The sequence below is a fragment of the Ursus americanus genome, chromosome 15 (genome assembly GCF_024610735.1).
Source record: "Ursus americanus isolate L20-20 chromosome 15, mUrsAme1.1.p, whole genome shotgun sequence".
Lineage (NCBI taxonomy): Eukaryota > Metazoa > Chordata > Mammalia > Carnivora > Ursidae > Ursus > Ursus americanus.
In genome coordinates, this window is record NC_142141.1 from 32,816,514 (window position 1) to 32,836,539 (window position 20,026).

The 20,026-nt window shown below is 38.0% G+C and overlaps 1 protein-coding gene and 1 long non-coding RNA gene across 2 annotated transcripts in view; one reads left to right on the forward strand and one right to left on the reverse strand.

Annotated features, from left to right (window-relative positions):
* LOC123785519 (uncharacterized) overlaps positions 1-5,181 on the forward strand; it is a 37,888-nt gene extending 32,707 nt beyond the window's left edge. The window contains exon 3 of the long non-coding RNA XR_006777657.2: positions 5,047-5,181. This is a non-coding gene — a long non-coding RNA (uncharacterized LOC123785519). The remainder of the gene's footprint in view (positions 1-5,046) is intronic.
* FBXO4 (F-box protein 4) overlaps positions 1-20,026 on the reverse strand; it is a 364,568-nt gene that overhangs the window by 217,035 nt on the left and 127,507 nt on the right. The gene's annotated exons all lie outside the window — the stretch shown is intronic.

Below are 20,026 nucleotides of genomic sequence, written 5' to 3' on the forward strand. Positions count from 1 at the left end.
GCTGTTCCCTCCTCCTAATGGGAGCCATTATAATAACTCTAAGGGGTAGCAACCCATGGTAACACTGGATAAGCTGCTGAAATTCATGCTCCATAGCTTCCAGTGGAACCAACCTGGTTCCAGCTGGTCTCCAGCTGACACCACATCCTTGCTTAGCTCCTCCCTCTGTCCTATCCTGCTCTCACTAACCCTCATCCTCTTCTGAAATCACTTCCTCAATAAATCATTATACAAGAATCCCAGTCCCTGGCTCTGCTTCTGGGAAACCCCATCTAAAACAGAGAACAAATGGATCATTTGGCAATCATCTCTCAGCCACAGATGCCTTTAAAAGGAAAACATTTCTTCCAGATTCTTGTTGACCAAAATCACTTTTGTTTTAATATTAATAAAATATCCTCAGAGGTAAAGGTACTGTGGTTAGCTCTAACAAAAGAATAAAAGCAGAATAAACTTGCCAGCCAATTAGATTAACCAAAGCAAAAATAAAATGTAAATTTATAATATTAATGTACTGTGACAATTTTTTTTCTTGAAACTAAATTGTCAATTTCTTTAAAAGCAGAAAGATGTAGCCTCAGACTTGGTTCTATATTTAGTCCGTTCCTGTATTTTAACCTCAACAATACAAATTCAGAGCATGTCATTGTTGTTATTGTTTAAGTATGTTCTACAAAATATCATTAATAACATCCAGGCTTTTTTGCTAATTCAGAACAATCAGCTCTCATTCTAAATTAAAAGCCAGCTAGCAAACAATTCTTTAGTGGCAATTATAATAAATTCTCACTTGATAACTTGTTAAAGTGTTCATTCTTCCTTGAGGTAATGGTTCAGAATAAAATGGTTCAGGCTCTTTTGAGTTTGGAACGTCTTTTCTGCATGCCTCATGAAGATTCAATGCATCTACTACTTTTATCAGTTTGATCCACTATGCCGCATCCATTCATGGGGTGCCACCTGACACCAATTGAGATTTCTTTGATGGGAGTAAGACCAGAAACAAAACAGCAAATATGATCACTGAAATTAGGAAGCTATATGGAAGGCCCTCTTATAATCCTAAATGTGCATATGTTACATGGCAGATCATCAACAAATTGAAAATAAACAGTTGAAAATTTCTCTTAAAAAATCCATATGCCCCTGCTGATACATTACATACACCATCCCCTCAGCTTATATACTTTATTTTGGGAAGCAATGCTCTAAAAGAACTATGAAATCCTTTCTACATGAAAATTATATAAATTTTGCCAATCTCTGGGGCGCCTGGGTAGCGCAGTCGTTAAGCGTCTGCCTTCGGCTCAGGGCGTGATCCCGGCGTTCCGGGATCGAGTCCCACATCGGGCTCCTCCGCTGGGAGCCTGCTTCTTCCTCTCCCACTCCCCCTGCTGTGTTCCCTCTCTCTCTGGCTGTCTCTATCTCTGTTGAATAAATAAATAAAATATTTAAAAAAAAATTTGCCAATCTCAAAAGCTGTCATAAACTATGATGGCTCATCTCAAAACAAAAACAAAAAGAAAATAAAACAAAATGGTAGCCATTAGAATATGCTGCCTTTGCATTCCTGCTGGAAGACACTGACTTTAACAGTGAGTTGAAACAATTACTGGTTTTCTTTCATAGTAGTGCCCTGGCTTCAAGTAACCTATTTTCAACTGGATTTTAAGGTCTTCTTTTCCTTTCCAAGTAGTAAAGATTTATGGATGAAGCCAAATCATGGTTTAAAATGGTAAAACAAGGGGCACCTGGGTGGCTCAGTCGGTTAAGCAACCAACTCTTGATTTAGGCTCAGGTCATGATCTCAGGGTACTGGGATTGGGCTCTTGCTCCGCACAGGGTCTGCTTAGGACTCTCTCTCCCTCTCTGTCCCTGCCCCACTCACGCACGCACACCTTCTCTTTCTAAAATAAATAAATATTTTAAATAAATTAATTAAATTAAATGGTAAAGCAACATTTGTTTGTTTAAGGGGGAAAATGCCTACTTTGAGCTAATTAAATTTCAGTGGCCCCAATTCATATTAATTAGCAAGAAAAATAAAAAATAAAAATATCCTCTCCACCTCAAGTGGCTCTGTGAATGGTTGACTCATATAAATGCATTGGCTGTATCTAAACTCTCATTTGTCATCTCAGAGACAGAATATTTATCCTTAAAAAAAAGCAAAATTGTTTTTAGAGGTCTATTAAAAGTTTAGACATTTTGAAACTATATTAGGCTTTAGAGTCAATTTTTTTTCTCAGAGCTAACTCAAAAAAAGCATTAAAAGAAGTGACTTAAAGAAAAGAAAAGATTGGTCACTAGTATATGAGGTGCCCCCCTTAGGTCTGGCTAAATTGGATCACTGTGATGTGATCCAACAGACCCCTCCAAAATTATTTCAGTTATCTGGTATCTTAGGGGAATAGAAGCTCTGAATTAGAGAATTTTTTAGGACAGAGAAACTCAGCTTTTCTGTTGTGGTTAAAAAAAGAGAAAATGTGCAGTCCTGCAGACCTAGGTTCATATCCCATCTTCTTTGCCTTGGGCTATCTGTGTAATTTTGTCACCATCATCTACAAAGCAAGAGTAAAATACTGAGCTTTCCTAGGATGACAAAATGTATAAACAGCTTGGAATTGCTGCTTGGCACACAAAGAGTCAAAAAATTTATATACACTATGCACTTTTCACTTTTTCATTTCGAGGTAATTTTTAAATTCGCTGCAACTGGTTTTTCTCAAGCCCCTTTTTATGAACTCTTCCACCCTCACCCTATTTTTGCCCTGACTCCTCCCTGGAATTACTTTCAAAAGTTAGTACTAAATATAATTCATACTTTACAGGCCTTTCCTTCCTTGACTTCTTTGCAGCATTGATGCTGGTAACCATTTATTTCCTTCTTAGAAAATTGTCTCATGGTTTCCACCACACAATGATCTCTTGGATTTCTTCTAACTCTTATGGCTTCTCCACAGCCTTCTCTGCTTATCACTTACCTAGGGTGTTGCCAGTACCAACAACCAATTCTCCAATTCTCCAAACACCAACGGGGTGTCCAACAATTAAATTCTGACACTTAGGACCTGAGGAAGCATCAGACTGCACAGGTTTAAGGGCTCAGTCCCACAGAAAAATTAACTAATTAATTAATTAATTAATTAAATTAATTTCACGTCAGAAACCAATTGTAAGTCCCTGGGCAACTCGTACTTCTGACTTTTTTTTTCCCTTGAAAAAAGGGGAAAATTGAGTAGATAGCAAAAGAGCTAAAAACTGTCAGCAGTTAAAGAAAGCATATAAGAAGTGTTATACTCCCCTGAGGAGAGCACCTGTAGCAGAAAAAAGAAATGACCCTAAGGGCCCAAAGACAGAGCAATATGGGCACAGAAGATTTTGACACAAGTAAGCAAAGGACTTGCGCTTATCTATTTGAAGGCAAATTGAGAAAAGAATTTATATTCACAGTGCTAAGAATACTGAGGAAAGGTAAAAATTATACCTTTGTATTTCTTTAAATATTTCTCTATATGATATATCAAATTTAAAAGCATTATTTAATCAATATGCAGGATTAGCTCATTAAAAATACTTTGGAGTGCCTACAGTAGGGAAAAGTCATGAAAAAGAAAGGATTACTGACTTTCCTGTCTAGCACTTACTTTACTGTGATCTCAGCCTATTCTTCAGTCTTTGAGCTATTTTACAACTAAGTTGTAGAAATCTGACAGTAATGCAAAGGATTCTGGTTTATAGGTATGCAGATTGTGCCTGGTGAAATGCAAGCCAGTATCTTCCTGTGGATATTAGCTAGTGTCTTCAGTTTTGCATCTATTTGTAAATTCTTTTTAGGTCTTGATGCCTAAATATTTGCCTGCTCTTCAGATTCTATTTAGGATCAGTTGTTCCACCTATTGATTCCCTCATTATTTAAAAATAAAATTCATCTTTTATAACCACATGTGTCAGAGAGTGCTGTAGTTTTGGGCATCAAGCCCCAAAGAAGATAAAGTTCCTTCATCATGGAGCTTACTCTTTTATCACATTTGTTGTTTTAATAAAGACTTCTATGATTTTGGAAAGTCTGAGTAAAAAAAAAGATAATGTTCTCTCTCTAATTAGGTGATTTGAGTTATAGTGGCCTGCCATGTGACTAGACACCCACTAAGTAAATATCAACCCAACTTACAGTTCATTTAATAATTAAAGTTTGTGAATCTTTCATAACTGGGCCTAAAAAATCAAATTCCCAGATAATTCTCAGAAAGTATAACTTTCATTCTGTTCTGGGCAATTTATTCTCAAAAAGTTGGTTTTAATAAATATTATCTGTAAAAGATTTGCTGAGTTGAGTTCGCTTATATCTCTAGGTACCCTAAATTCAGGGCCGAGATTCGAGTTATGTCAGGCCATCAAAGAATCATGCATATGTCATATGTTCTTCACTCATGAAATTGCTTTACTGAATCATACTTTGGTTTTAGGCCTTTGCCTACATCAATGTATAAGAAATGCAAAGTTTACTTTTGTATTTATTGGGAAGATGTTGAAGACGTTGTTTACAATGTCACAACATCCACAAAATGAAGAAAGCCACTGAACTGGTCAGTCAAAAGAAACATAGTCTTCTCCTGAAGCATTGTTTTATTTTTATTTGGGGGCATAATAAAATTTAATTTAACTCTGTTTTCCTTTGTGCATTAATTGCAAGGAAGCTTGAAGCAATATTTCTGGCTTACACAAAGAAATGCACAGGACATTTTGTCACAAATATTATGTACTAATCTTATTATCAACATTGTCTTATTCATTACCCTCTAATTCCCTGTCCCTTCAATTTCTTCACATACTTATTAGTCTGTGTGATTAAACCACTATTTAATGAATATTTATAGCTGTCTCAAATCTATCTTTTTAAACCATATACCATATACATGTTATCATTGCTAATATTTATTGAAACTACTATCTGCTAAAAAATATGTTAAGCACTTTATAAACATTATCTCATTTAATTCTTATTACAGTCTTACAAGTATTTTATTTACTCCTATTTTGTAGATGAAGAAACAGAGACTCAACAGATTTTCCAAGGTCACACAGCTTGTTAGACCCAACAACTAGTAAACAGCTGAGCTGAGGAATATGAATCCAGTCTACCTGACTCAGAACCTGTGTTAACAACCACATCATTAGGTGCCTTTAAATATATATGTAGTGCGAGTGTGTTTGTGTGTGTAAACAAATAAACTAATTTTCTACTTAAACCAAACCTCTATGGAACCAAGTTGCTCAGTTCATGGCTCTTTAAGCCAAGAACTATTGTTGAAATTATACCAGTTTGCTTTAATCACAGGGAAGGTTCATTGTGGAAATGAATTCAATAACATGCAAAATACCTAGGAGATTATCAGGGATATAACAGACTCCCTATTTAAATACAAAAGTTCATTCCTCCTTTTAAAATATTCATTGCAGCAGAATTAGTAGCCAGTGTTGCCAAACATGGGTCCTTATCTGGAATCAAAGGCTCCCTATTCTTTCCCATGGGGAAGTATTAGTTAGCCCACCTGCCCTTGTCTCCATGGCTCATGATGTCAGCCCTCACCAACTCTTAAGCAAATCATTTAACCTATAAGCCTTAGGATTCCGCATGTAAAAATGAAGGAAATACAAGTACTATTTTAGGCTTTTATGAGGATCAAAAGAGTAATTATGTGAAAGAATTTTATAAGAAATATCATTTCATCATCATTATTCATTAATATTATTTTGCTTTTGTGTAGAAATTATATGATTGTCTTTAAGAAGAAATGGCTTTAGATACATGGCGAGTATATGGAGGATTTCCTGATTGTCAGGGATTATGATATTTGCTCCAGTAATTGTGGAAATATAACAAGAGTGTCACTCTCTGATACTGTTTTCAGTATCATCCATCCCAAATGTAAGGGTTAAATGATGACTTAGTGATTCTTGGAATTTACAAGCTGGTGATCTGGATATTTTCCCCATTTTCTAATTCACTGCCTTTATCTACTTTTCAAGAGATTGAACCTGCAACTCAACACAACCCTGCTTTCCATGTATACATGTGCCAAAATATTTATCATTGATAAGTAAAGACATTTTGATGATTGCCATTATAGATAAGCAAATATTTCCCCTACAAAATAAAAGTATTGTGCTAGTAACATTGATTTATTTTCAATTATATCATGCATTTTATCATATTTTATATTATTTGTTTACATGTCTGATGCCCTTAGAATACCACAGTTTTTGGGACTTTGATCCAGTTACTTCACTCTCCTTAATATGTTTCCTCATTGGTGAAATCAACAAGTTGAATTAAAAAATACTGAAATTGTCTTCAAGTCTTGATACTCTATTGCTCTATGAACTTAATTGGAACAATGTATTAGTTTTCCTGAGTTAAAAAAATATTGTTCCTATTCTTCTTCAGTGTACTAAAGTATGGTTTCATCTTTGTACCAGGCTCTATTAGGGGAAATTCTATTACATAATAGGAGATGCTCTCTTCCAGCAAAACCTGACAAAATGCCAGAGAAAGAAAACTAAGAAGGCCTGCTTTGCCTTGTGTTTTTTATTTAGACAAAATTCAAGTTTCAAGTTCCCGAAAACACTAGATATAGCAGTGGAACAGATCATTTATTTTCTCTGTGCTCGGAGGCTCTTTGTCATACCTTTGGCATCTACTGACTGTTTAGAACATCTTTTCCAGATTGTGAAAGATGTCTTTTTTTGTAAGGATGTGTCCCAAGGGCCACATTTGCAAGCCACATCTACCTGAAGAGCATGGCACTCTCTCCACCGCACCAAGCCCCCCAGTTCTAAAATCTATTATCAGCTTCAGAACCTAGGAGAAAAATGATTAGGTTTTAAATGGCTGTCCTAGTCACACTCCATAAGCTTCTGACATCTAATTCTCCTAGAAATGGTTCCAAGTCAATGACAGGAGAAAATGAATTTCAAGCTAATGTATTCAACCCTTACACTTATAAATCTCTTTTTTATATTTCGGAGTCACAAGTCCTATTAAAGTGTGAAATTTGGAGAGTGCTTTAACTCTTTCTTCATATGAGTAAAATTCTTCTTAAGAAGGTAGATTGGCGGGGGCGCCTGGGTGGCACAGCGGTTAAGCATCTGCCTTCGGCTCAGGGCGTTCTGGGATCGAGCCCCACATCAGGCTCCTCTGCTAGGAGCCTGCTTCTTCCTCTCCCACTCCCCCTGTTTGTGTTCCCTCTCTCGCTGGCTGTCTCTATCTCTGTCAAATAAATAAATAAAATCTTTAAAAAAAAAAAAAGAAGGTAGATTGGCTGTGTATTGATTCAACAAATATTTATTGAATGCCTGATCTCTGCAGAGCATTGTCTAGGTGCTGGGGATGCAGAGATGAAAGAGACCCTCCTCGAGTTTCCAAGAGGTCATACTCTAGTGAAGGGCAGAAGGAAGCACACAGGCATTACAACACATTATCACACTTGTTGTGAGAGAGAGAAGTATGGGACAGTTGGGAAGCACACAAAAAAGGCACTTGAACAGAAAGAGGCATAGGAGCTTCCTTAGGAAGGAGATTTCTGAGCCGGGTTTTCAAAATTGAGTAGGTATTAGTCAGACAAAAAGAGATGGCAATAGGGTAAGGCAGGCAGAGAGAGCTGCAAACACAAAGGCACTGACTGGGAGAGCAAGAAGAACTTGCAAGATTACAAGTAGCTTCAGGCTTTTTGAACACCATACTTCAAATTTCAAGCTGGGAGAGATGAGGTGGGAAAAGGAGTGATCCTTCCTCAAAGTAGAGCTAGAATATTTTCTAATCCTTTGAAATAGGATGCCTTTTGGTGCTTTTAAAAGGTAAGAGTGAAAATTAAAACCTGTTCTCAGAAATAGTCACAGCAGGAGGGAAGAGTTAAGACGGCAGAGGAGTAGGGGTCCCCTTTTTCAGCTGGTCCCCTGAGTCGAGCTGGATAGGTACCAGACCATTCTGAACATCCACGGAATCAGCCTGAGATGCAGGAAGATACATCTGGGTCTCTACAAATGAACATCACCAAAGATGAGTATTGAGGTACGAAGTGGGGAGCTGTGAAGCCGTGCACAGATATTGGAAGATAAACCGAAGGGGGAGGGAGCTGCCAGGTTCGGGTGCCAGGAAGCGGTAGCCACCTGCACCGGGGGAGCGGGCGGACTTGCGGATCAGCACTTGCGAGAGAGCAGACTGAGACCGTGAGCAGGGGAACGCGCAAGCAGTCTGAAAACGGGAGCTCCAGAGTGTGCGAACCACACTGAAAGGGAGCTCCGGAGCGCGCGTGTGGGGCGGGGGAGGGGGGGAGGGAGGCGGCTGGCGCTGTTAGAAACACAAAAGACAGAGACACGCCGGCCCTGGAAGTGAGGGCTAGGATGCCGGCTGTGGGGTGCACATGCCGGAACTCTGTAGGGTTTAGCAGCACCAACAGAAACAGAGTTAAAGTGGCCAGAGGGCCTCAGTGGAGAACCGTCCGCAATTCCTCTGTTCTGAGACAGAGGCTGAGATTTGGCTACTGCTGCTCTGACTCTCAGTAGAGGCACAGCAAACCTCCAGGGAAAGCCGCCAGAGAACAAAAGCCTGGAAATACCGGCTCACAGTGTGCCCATCCCCATCCCCCCTTGCAGGAGACAGGGAGACCCTACCCAAACAGGGTTGCCTGAGTGGCGTGGCAGGCCTCTCCCCCAGAAGGCAGGCTGAAAAATCAAGAAGCCCACATCCCTAAGGTCCCTATAAAACAAGTGCACACTGCCTGGTTCCTGGTCAATAATTTGGGCTCTAGACAACCCCGCAACCTCTCCTCATCAGAATGACGAGAAGGAGAAACACCCCCCCCCCCCCCGCAGCAAAGAAAAGACAATGAGTCTGTGGTCTCTGCCACAGAACTGATGGATATGGATATAACCAAATTATCAGAAATGGAATTCAGAGTAACAATGGTCAAGATGATGTGTAGACTTGAAAAAAGTATTAAAGAAAATGTTAATGAGAATATAGAATCTCTAAGGGTGGAAATGAGAGTGATTCTGCCAAAAATTAAAAATTCTATGAATCAAATGCAGTCAAAACTAGATGCTCTGAGGGCCAGGGTGAATGAGGCAGAAGAACGTATTGGTGAACTGGAGGATGGGTTAGTAGAAGAGAAAGCTAAAATAGAAAACTGGCTTAAAAAAATCCAATCTCAAGAATGTAGGGTACGGGAGATTACTGACTCAATGAAACGTTCCAATGTCAGAATCATCGGCATCCCCGAGGGGGTGGAGAAAAACAGAGGTCTAGAAGAGATATTCGAACAAATTGTAGCTGAAAACTTCCCTAATCTAGCAAAGGAAATAAGCATTCGTGTCCAAGAAGCAGAGAGGACCCCTCCCAAGCTCAACCACGACAAACCTACGCCACGTCACGTCATAGCACAATTCGCAAATATTAGATCCAAGGATACAGTATTGAAAGCAGCCAGAGTGAAGAAATTTCTCACATACCAAGGCAAAGGTATCAGAATTACGTCAGACCTGTCTACACAGACCTGGAATGAGAGAAAGGGTTGGGGGGGGGGGGCATTTTAAAAGCTCTTTCAGAGAAAAACATGCAGCCAAGGATTCTTTATCCAGCAAGGCTGTCATTCAGAATTGATGGAGAGATAAAGATCTTCCAGAATCGCCAGTCATTGACCAATTTCATAACCACGAAACCAGCCCTACAGGAGATATTAAGGGGGGTTCTATAAAAGTAGAAAGGCCCCAAGACTGATACAGAACAGAAAGTCACAATCTATAGAAACAAAGACTTTACTGGCAACATGCATCATTAAAATCATATCTCTCAATAATCAGTCTCAATGTGAATGGCTTAAATGCTCCCATAAAATGTCACAGGGTTGCAGATTGGGTAAAAAGACATGACCCTCCATTTGCTGTCTACAAGAGACTCACCTTGAACCTAAAGATACATCCAGACTGAAAGTAAAGGGATGGAATACCATCTTTCACACCAATGGACCTCAAAAGAAAGCTGGGGTAGCAATTCTCATATCAGACAGATTGGATTTTAAAGTAAAGACTATACTTAGAGATATAGAAGGGCACTATATTATTCTTAAAGGATGTATACAACAAGTGGATATGACAATTATAAATATATGTGCCCCAACAGGGGAGCAGCAAGATACACAAGCCAAATCTTAACCAGAATAAAGAGACATATAGACAAAAATACGTTAATAGTAGGGGACCTCAACACTTCACTATCAGCAATAGATAGATCACCTAAGCAGAAAATCAACAAAGAAACAAGAGCTTTGAATGCCATACTAGACGAGTTGGACCTCATAGATATACATAGAACACTACACCCCAGAACCAAAGAATACTCATTCTATTCTAATGCCCACGGAACATTCTCAAGAATGTTGGGACACAACATTCCCAACATGTCTGGGACACAAAACAGGTGCCAACCAATACCAAAAGACCAAAATTATTCCCTGCATATTCTCAGACCACAATGCTTTGAAATTGGAACTCAATCACAAGGAAGTATTTGGAAGAAACTCAAACACTTGGAGACTAAGAACCATCCTGCTCAAGAATGATTCGCTAAACCAGGAAATCAAAAATCAATTTAAACAATTTACGGAGACCAGCGAGAATGAAAACACAACGGTCCAAAACCTATGGGACACTGCAAAGTCAATCCTAAGGGGAAAATACATAGCCATCCAAGCCTCACTCAAAAGAATAGAAAAATCTAAATGCAGTTTTTATATTCTCACCTCAAGAAGCTGGAACAGCAACAGAGAAACAGGCCTAATCCATGCACGAGAAAGCAGTTGATCAAGATTAGAGCAGAGATCAATGAATTAGAAACCAGGAGCACAGTAGAGCAGATCAACAGAACTAGAAGCTGGTTCTTTGAAAGAATAAATAAAATAGATAAGCCACTGGCAAGACTTATCCAAAAGAATAGAGAAAGGACTCACATTAATAAAATTATGAATGAAAAGGGAGAGGTCACAACCATCACCAATGAAATTGGAACGATTATTAGAAACTTTTATCAACAGCTTTATGCCAATAAATTAAGCAATCTGGAAGAGATGGAGGACTTCCTGGAAACCTATAAACTACCAAGACTGAAACAGGAAGAAACTGATTTTTTAAAAAGACCAATTAATTATGAAGATATTGAAACAGTGATTAAAAACCTTCCAAAAAACAAACGCCAGGACCTGATGGATTTCCTGGGGAATTCTACCAAACATTCAAAGAAGAAATAATACCTATTCTCCTAAAGCTATTTCAAAAAATAGAAACAGAAGGAAAGCTACCAAACTCATTCTATGAGGCCAGTATTACCAGGCAAAGACCCCATCAAAAAGGACCTTTTTCATGACACATCTCCAAAGGCAAGAGAAACAAAAGAAAAAATGAACTTGTGGGACTTCATCAAGATAAAATCTTCTGCACAAAAAGGAGAATTAAAGACCGATTTCCCTAATGAATATGGATGCCAAAATTCTCAACAAGATCCTTGCTAATAGAATCCAACAGTACGTTAAAATGATTATCCATCATGACCAAGTGGGATTCATCCCTGGGATGCAAGCGTGGTTCAACATTCGCAAATCTATCAGTGTCATAGATTTTTATCAACAAGAAAAAAGCCAAAAATCATATGATCTCAATAGATGCAGAAGAAGCATTTGACAAAATACAGCATCCTTTCCTGATTAAAACCCTTCAGAGTGTAGGGATAGAAGGTACATTCCTCAGTCTCATAAAAACCATCTATGAAAAGCCCACAGCAAATATCATTCTCAATGGGGAAAAGCTAGAATCCTTTCCCTTAAGATCAGGAACACGACAAGGACACCCACTCTCGCCATTATTATTCAACATAATACTAGAAGTCCTTGCAACAGCAATCAGACAACAAAAAGGGATAAAAGGTATTCAAATCGGCAAAGAAGAAGTCAAGCTGTCTCTCTTCGCATATGACATGATACTCTATGTGGAAAACCCAAAAGAATCTACTCCCAAACTACTAGAAGTTATAGAACAATTCAGTACTGTTGCGGGATATAAAATCAATGCTCAGAAATCAGTTGCATTTCTATACACGAACAATGAGACTGAAGAAAGAGAAATTAGGGAATCCATCCCATTTAGAATAGCACCAAAAACCATATGTTATCTTGGAATTAACTTAACCAGGGACGTAAAGAATCTATATTCTAGAAACTACAAATCACTCTTGAAAGACATTGAAGAAGACACAAAAAGATGGAAAGATATTCCATGTTCATGGATCGGAAGAATTAACATAGTTAAAATGTCCATGCTACCCAGAGCAATCTACACTTTCAATGCTATCCCAATCAAAATACCAATGACATTTTTCAAAGAACAGGAACAAACAGCCCTTAAATTTGTGTGGAAACAGAAAAGGCCACGGATCGCCAAGGAACTGTTGAAAAGGAAAAACAAAGCTGGGGGCATCACAATGCCAGATTTTGAGCTGTACTACAAAGCTGTGATCACAAAGACAGCATGGTACTAGCACAAAAACAGACACATAGACCAATGGAACAGAATAGAGAACCCAGAAATGGACCCTTGGCTCTTTGGGCAACTAATCTTTGATAAAGCAGGAAAAAACATCTGGTGGAAAAAAGACAGTCTCTTCAATAAATGGTGCTGGGAAAATTGGACAGCTACATGCAAAAGAATGAAACTTGACCACTCTCTCACACCATACACAAAGATAAACTCCAAATGGATGAAAGACCTCGATGTGAGACAGGAATCCATCAAAATCCTAGAGGAGAGCATAGGCAGCAACCTCTACGACATCGGCCACAGCAACCTTTTTCATGACACATCTCCAAAGGCAAGAGAAACAAAAGAAAAAATGAACTTGTGGGACTTCATCAAGATAAAATCTTCTGCACATTCAAGGAAACAGTCAAAAAAACTAAGAGGCAACCATGGAATGGGAGAAGATATTTGCAAATGACACTGCAGATAAAAGACTGGTATCCAAGAACTACAAAGAACTTCTCAAACTCAATACACGAGGAACAAATAAACAAATCATAAAACGGGCAGAAGATATGAACAGACACTTTTCCAATGAAGACATACAAATGGCGAACAGACACATGAAAAAATGTTCAAAATCATTAGCCATCAGGGAAATTCAAATCAAAACCACACTAAGATACCACCTTACGCCAGTTAGAATGGCAAAAATACACAAGGCAAGAAATGACAATGCTGGAGAGGATGTGGAGAAAGGGGATCCCTCCTACATTGTTGGTGGGAATGCAAGTTGGTACAGCCACTCTGGAAAACAGTGTGGAGGTCCCTTAAAAAGTTAAAAATTGAGGGCGCCTGGGTGGCACAGCAGTTAAGTGTCTGCCTTCGTCTCAGGGCGTGATCCTGGCGTTATAGGATCGAGCCCCACATCAGGCTCCTCCGCTATGAGCCTGCTTCTTCCTCTCCCACTCCCCCTGCTTGTGTTCCTTCTCTCGCTGGCTATCTCTATCTCTGTCAAATAAATAAATAAAATCTTAAAAAAAAAAAAGTTAAAAATTGAGCTACCCTATGACCCAGCCATTGCACTACTGGGTATTTACCCCAAAGATACAGATGTAGTGAAGAGAAGGGCCATATGCACCTCAATGTTCATAGCAGCATTGTCCACAAGAGCTAAATCATGAAAGGAGCCGAGATGCCCTTCAACAGATGACTGGATTAAGAAGATGTGGTCCATATATACAATGGAATATTACTCAGCTATCAAAAGGAACGATTTCTCAACATTTGCTGCAACATGGACGGCACTGGAGGAGATAATGCTAAGTGAAATAAGTCAAGCAGAGAAAGACAATTATCATATGGTTTCTCGTATCTATGGAACATAAGAACTAGCAAGATCGGTAGGAGAAGAAAGGGATAAAGAAAGGGGGGGGCAATCAGAAGGGGGAATGAAGCACGAGAGACTATGGACTCTGAAGAACAAACTGAGGGCTTCAGAGGGGAGGGGGTGGGGCAATGGGATAGGCTGGTGATGGGTAGTAAGGAGAGCACGTATTGCATGGTGCACTGGTATTATATGCAAGTAATGAATCATTGAACTTTACATCAAAAACCAGGGATGTACTGTTTGGTGACTTAGATAATATAATAAAAAATATTATTATAAAAAAATTAGAAATAGTCAGAGCATACAAATTTAATCAAGTTCCACATACTTCGAATGTAAATTATGGGCTTTTCCTTCAATGGTTCCAACGCTTTGGAACTCTCTGGAGATGGGGCAGGATACCTAGCCAATGGCTACCAATTCATGTGACCCTTGTGCTTCCTCCCCTTCACCAGAACCAAATCTCTCTGGGCCATTTCTTGATCATTCACCTAATCCTATGCTCTGTAAGTATCCTCATCTTGATAAGCTGGACAAGCTCTAATAATTTGTCTAGCTCAAAAATTAATCAGTGATATCAAATATCAATTTTATTTCTTTTTTATGTTATTTCTTTTTATACTTTTACATACTTTTTATAACATTCACAAAATATAACTAGTGTCACATATCAAGAGGAAGTTTTTGACCTCGTAAAGCAATATATAAGTTTATATGTAAGAAAATATAGATGAAAAGCAAAAAAATTTTTAAAAGGAAAGTAGTATGTAATGAATTCTTTTCACAGGTATAAGGTCTTATTGTAGAGCTATTATAATTAAAATAGCATTTTACTGACATAATAATATCAATGAAACTGAAAAGAATGCTAAGATATTGATTGAATAATATCATCAGGTCTCCTTCTGAGTCCTTTTCTTTTCTCTAGAATTGACTCTGAAGTGATCTCATACAGTTTGTGGCCTGAAGTACCATTTACATACTGTTGATTTTCAAACTTTAATTTAACATAAGCATGATTTCTCAGTTCCAAACTTGAATATCCACTTGCCTACTGTATTAGTGTTCTCCAGAGAAACAGAACCATTAGGATATAGATAGATATATAGAAGGACGCTTATTATGAGGAATTGGCTCACACTATTATGGAGGCTGAGGAGTTCCACCATCTGGCGTCTGAAAGCTGAAAGCCCAAGAATGCTGGTGGTGTAGTTCCAATACAAACCCAAAGGACCGAGAACCAGGGGAGCCAGTGGTGTAAGTCTCAGTCCATGTCCAAAGGCCTGAGAACCAGGAGGCCTATGATGTAAGTGCTGGTACAAGGCCGAAGGCACAATAACCAAGAGTGCCACTGTCCTAGGGCAGGAGAGGATGGGTGTCCCAGCTCAAGCAGATCAGAAATTTGCCCTTTCTCCACTTTTTTGTTCTACTTAGTTCCCCAGTGGATTGGACGATGCCCACCTGCATTGGTGAGCACAATCTTCTTTACTCTGTATACAGATTCATTTTCTAGAAACACCCTCACAGACACACCCAGAAATAATTTTACCAGCTATCTGCATATCTCTTAGCCCAGTCAAGTTGACACATAAAATCAACCATCATATCTATGTAACAACCTACTCAATTCTTTGAAACTCTATTTCTCCCCAAGCTGGTCTTCTGTTTCTTCCCCTCTCAATAAATGCCACCACAACTCACAGTTCCTAGAGCTAGAAGGCTGAGAATCATTCTTAACTCCTTTCTTTCCCTCACTCCTCACATCCATTTCTAGAACAGGTCCTCTTGGTTCTACCCCAAAATATATCTCCATCTCACGGCCCCTAACATAGTCTAACCTACAAAACTGGCATTGACTACTGCAAAGGCCCCCAAACTGATTTCGCTGCATCTACTCCTGTCCTCCTCCAATTAGTTCTCCTTTCCTAGCCATTTTGTAAAACAAATAAAATAAATATAATATAAAAAATATAAAATAAATCAGATCATGTCACTCTCAACTTAAAACTCTGAAATGGTGTATCATTTCAAGTAGACAAAATTCCATCTTGTATGCCTTGCAAAGCATTGCATGATTTGGCCCCACCTGAATAGCAGAAGTGCTATTAAAAATCACTGATAGGGACACCCAGGTGGCTCAGTCAGTTAAGCCTCTAACTCTTGATCTCTTGGCTCAGGTCTTGATCTCACAGTCATGAGTTCAAGCCCCAAGTTGGGCTTCACACTGGGTATGAGCCTACTTTAAAAAAAAAAAAAAGGAAGAAATGAAAAAAAATCATTGATATAAATTAGAAATTTTATCCCATTTATCTCATTTCTACTTCTTACATTATTGGCAAAGTGTAAACTGGGCTCATGATCTTAATTAAAAATATAAGCATACACACACACACAAAACATACATAAAACACAAACAGCTCTGTCGTTGCTAGGGCAGGCCCATCTCTGCTGTGTAGTTTTGTTATAAGTAAGTGACATTTTACCATGCAAAGCAGGCCATGTCAATCAGTCCTGAGGAAAAAAACAACAGAAGCCATTTCCTCAATTATAACCAGATTTCACAAACTATGTAACTTTCTCAATTTTTATACGGTACAGTAATATGCAGGGGAAAAATTAGGATTCTATATCTACTAAGATTTTATTCAAAACTAAAAGTAAATTAAAGACATTTTCAGGTAAACAAAAGCTGAGAGAATTTGTTGTCAGCAGACCTGCTCTACAAAAAATGTTAAAGCACATCCTGCACACTAAAGACAAAGGTTACCAAGATACGCTCGATTTGCTTCTCAACAACATGTTCTATTCTTCACTGCTTCCCTACTCCAAAGATATGCCTTGGGAATGGTTTATTTCCCCTACTACAGCTCACCTCCCACCCTCACTGCCATTCATCCTAACCCACAGGATATACTACCAGTTTAGCACGCTGTGATTCAGTCAGTCAGTACATTTCCCCAAATACAGTCTCTCTGTTTCACTTCTACTTCAGAAAGACTTATTTAGCATTTATATTGCAATCCCTCAGTCACTCTAACATTGTCTTTTTAGGGTTAACTATGTGTATGTGTTGCTTTTTTTAGAGATCTTGGTTTTGCTTAATCAGTTGTTCAGTCAGAACCCTGTTGTGATTATTTTATCAGGAGGGGTAAGTGGCTAATACTCCCCCTAATTCTTTGCTTATCCAAAAATATCTCTCTTTCATCATGACAGGGAATTGAAATTTTGGGTGTCTACAGGATTGCTCATCCTAATCACTTCCTCTCTCTTATGTATAGATGTTATTTCATTATTTGTACTATCTTTCAGCTATTTTGACTTTTCATATTTATAAATTTTTTTCTGAATAAAAGCTGTATTTTTTTATTTTTATTTTTTTGTTGTTTTTTATAATTTTTAAAAAGTTTATTTTCATGTCACTTTATTAATGACATCATAATAGCACTGCATACATACATGGTTGATGAGAGTGCATTTGAGTCTTTGTTTGAAACTGTTAAATAGTTCTTTGGCTGATCTAATAATATAAATCTTTCAAAATATCTTTTTCATTCAAAATATTTTTTAAAAAACATAAAATTTTAAACCAAGTCTAGAAAAACTCATTAGCTTGGAGAAACACAATAATTTTATCAGAAATATGTCTAGGTGTACGTCCTTTTTCATTATTTTATTTAGGATTATGGGAGCTTCATTAATCTGCCAAATAAATTCTACATCTCAAAGACCTTTTTTTGTCTTGCCCAGAACTTCAGATATTCATAATAAATTCAAAAATTTCCCAAGAATATGTTACACTTTTAAGTATCCCTCCATTCATTGTATGTAAAGCAATGACTAGACTCTAGAAATGCTAACAGATATAATAATTCAAAAAGGATTAGGCCTTATTTTCTGATTTTGTAAAGAACACATCAAATGAAATTTCCCTAGCACAAGTTACAGAATATTCTAAAGCTATATGATGATTCTAAAATTAATAATTTTACCTGCATAGCAATGGTAATAAGAAATAATAAATATATTAAATTCCATGCAAAGGTTATAATGAGCCATAATAAAACGGTTTGAATCATAAATGATTGTTTTAAAAGTAAAATAAATGATAAAGGAAAAGAAAGGCCTGGCATAATACAGATGAAAAGGAAAACTGATTAACATAACATTCTGTAGAAAGAGTGTTTGGCCATAACTTAATTAGACATATGCTTTTTTGGAAACTGACCTTCGTTAAGAACCACATGACTTAAATGAGAGGAGTTCACTAGACCCTATGGTTTCATTCCTCTGTCAGCCCCTGCCTTATACTCCCATTTCCTAGCCCTACATTAAAAGTTCTTGGCATTTGTCATTCTATCAAAGATTCCCCATAATGCTGCAAGGACAGAAGAGAAAATTTTGTCTACTCCAATTGCTGGCAAAATTGAGAAGTAAGCAAAAGCCATTTTGATTCTTCCTAGCTATTCATCTCTGCATTAGTTACCTTACCCTTTCCTGAGGCACCTAGGCCTTTTATGTTTTGTCTTTCACAGCAAAGAAATATCTGCTCCCAGGAAATAATACAGTATCATGGATTTACTAGCAACTCTGATTTTTAACATTTTCAGATATCAACAAGTAAAAGAGAGGGAACATATTTTAAACATTCAGAAAAATTTTGCCTGCATGACACATAGAAATAACACCAAAGTGGGCTACTTCTGATTGCATGGGACTGTGATCCATTGCTCTGCATATAAGGTAGACAGGCTTATTATTGGATAGGAATTCTGCATTCATTCATTTACTCTTCAAATTTTTTGTGCTAGGCACTTTGGCTATAACTGAAATGATATTCGTGCCATACATAATCTATCCGTGGAACTGACACATTTCATTTACTTGGATATTTTTGCCTTACCTCATCATTGAAAGAACAAAATGCTCTTAGAATGGATATAAGCCTTAAGAGTGCAGAACAAAGAGAAGACATAGGGGATGAAAACCCAGGGAGCAGGTTGTTAGGTTACTGGGGCACCAGTTCAGTGGTGTAGGAATGGCAGTACAAACCTCAGATGATCCAAAGGAAATGGCAGTCCCAGTCAGAGCTAGATGTTTAAGGCTAATCAAGTGGTGTGAGTCTGTGGGAGTGGCACTGCGTCTGAAGCTGTGGGTGACAGTGGGAAGTCACAGAGTTGTTGACATCACATAGGTAGAGCCTAAGGTATAGAGCTAAGATTATAAAATTGCACTGATCCAACTGGGCAGTAGACCTGTCTGATGTAGAGAAACAGAACTGACACTGAACAAGCCTAGAGTAATCCTCCAATATCCTGATGCTGGAGGAAATAGCCAACACATTTTGGAGAGATAGAATTTGTTAGGTATGTAGCAGTATATGGATAATGCATGCTCTAGTATTTAATTCAAGGTAAAAAGGAAATGCATTGCATCAAATTCTACCATAGGCACATTAGGTCACAGTACTTACAGTCTAAAGACCAGAGCATATTCTAAGGTAATGATTAGAATGAGAGGCTGTAGTTTCAATGATTATTGCAAGGATGAACCACCCACAGTAATTAGAAGCCTTTATAAGCTAGTCCAATTCCACCACAATTAATTTTTAGTCATTTGGTAATTCTTAAGCTGGGCATCATGCTAGACACTGAGTATGGATTCATACATGAACAAGCTGAAATTTTCATCCTTCTTATCTTCTTTTAAAGCAGTATGGTATTAAGGTATGTGGACTTGAGATCAGCCAGATTCCAAATTTGAGTTCCATCCCTTCTGAGTTGCCATGGGCAGGTTACTTAACTAATTAATTCTTAGTTTCCTCGTGTGTCAAATAAAGATAATAATGTCCAGATCACAGGGGTGTTTAAGTCAAATACAGCAAAGCATGTGGTGCCCTAATACTTAGCAAATTCTCAATAATTGTTAGCTGCTATTATCCTTTAACATTTTGTGAACGAGAACACACAGTTGTTGAGAACCCTAGTATGAGACTCATGTATGAGACTTGCTGCACATTAATTTATACCTGAGGGTAATCTAGACTTCCTTCTGTCACTTTTCTAAGAAATA